General features: G+C 36.4%; 1 protein-coding gene across 2 annotated transcripts in view; it reads left to right on the forward strand.

Annotated features, from left to right (window-relative positions):
• Positions 1–1203, forward strand: part of LOC106880618 (3-hydroxy-3-methylglutaryl-coenzyme A reductase) — a 101124-nt gene that overhangs the window by 61176 nt on the left and 38745 nt on the right. The window lies entirely within an intron of this gene.

Consider the following 1203-nt stretch of genomic DNA (forward strand, 5'->3'; position numbering starts at 1 on the left):
TATATATATATATATATATATATGTGTGTGTATATATATATATGTATACACACACATACATCACCTCCAAACCTTGGAGAAAGAAGCCCATCATATATGTCTGTGTGTATCTTTGTATCTGAAAATGTCCCCTACTACCTACCATTGGACAACCAGTTTTGTTGTGTTTACATCCCCCATAACTTAGTGGTTCAACAAAGACCAATACAATAAGTACCAGGCTTAAAAAACAAATAAGTACTGGGGTTGATTCATTCAACTAAAAATTCTTCAAGGCAGTGCCCCAGCATGGCCACAGTCTATGGACTGAAACAAGTAAAAGAGAAAAGATATAGCATGCACTTTTTTTCCAGGTTTTTAGACCTAAATGTTAAAGTGTTCACATACACAAGAAATAAATTTTAACCATTTGTCAGTGACATGTGTTGTAAAAATTGAGATTATATGACTGGAAGTAATCAATATCTTTTGTCCAAGCTAACTGCTGTTTAACAAAGAGTTAAGACAACAATAGCATGACATTTTTCTGTGATAGTAATATATTTAATGTTCAGCACAATTGGCAGGTATGCATCCTATAGAATTACTACTTTCAACATTCAGTGTAAAAGGCCAGAATGGAATAGTTCAGTTTCTTAAATTATTTGTTGTGAAGATTAAATTAATAAATAATGAATAATACATAGATATTGTTGTTGTTGAAATAGAGGAAACATATGGATGGGGTAGACCCAGGAAGACAAAGGACAAAGTGATGAGAAAAGATCTACATTGGAACTCACAGACAGGATGATAGGGGACTGGTGGTTTGTTGTGCTTGAAAAGACACATCATGCTAAGTAAAAGTGTGGTTGTCCTTGCATACAGGCTCATGCCCTGCAACCCCCTCTAGCTATGCATCCCTAAACCCGTGGGCTCATAGGTGCTGATGCCATGTAAAAAGCACCCATGCCGGTGCTCTGTAAAATGGTTGGCATTAGGAAGGGTATCCAGCCATAGAAACCATGCCAAAACAGACAGGGAGTCTGAACAGCCCTTCAGCTGGTCAGTTCCTGTCAAACCATCCAACTCATGCCAGCATGGAAAATGGATGTTAAATGATGATGATGATGACGACGACAATGATATAAACTGTAATAAATAATTATCTCTGTTCTGGAAACACTGTGATTATTATAATGAACCATCACTATATTTCTATTG

The sequence above is a fragment of the Octopus bimaculoides genome, chromosome 15 (genome assembly GCF_001194135.2).
Source record: "Octopus bimaculoides isolate UCB-OBI-ISO-001 chromosome 15, ASM119413v2, whole genome shotgun sequence".
Taxonomy (NCBI): domain Eukaryota; kingdom Metazoa; phylum Mollusca; class Cephalopoda; order Octopoda; family Octopodidae; genus Octopus; species Octopus bimaculoides.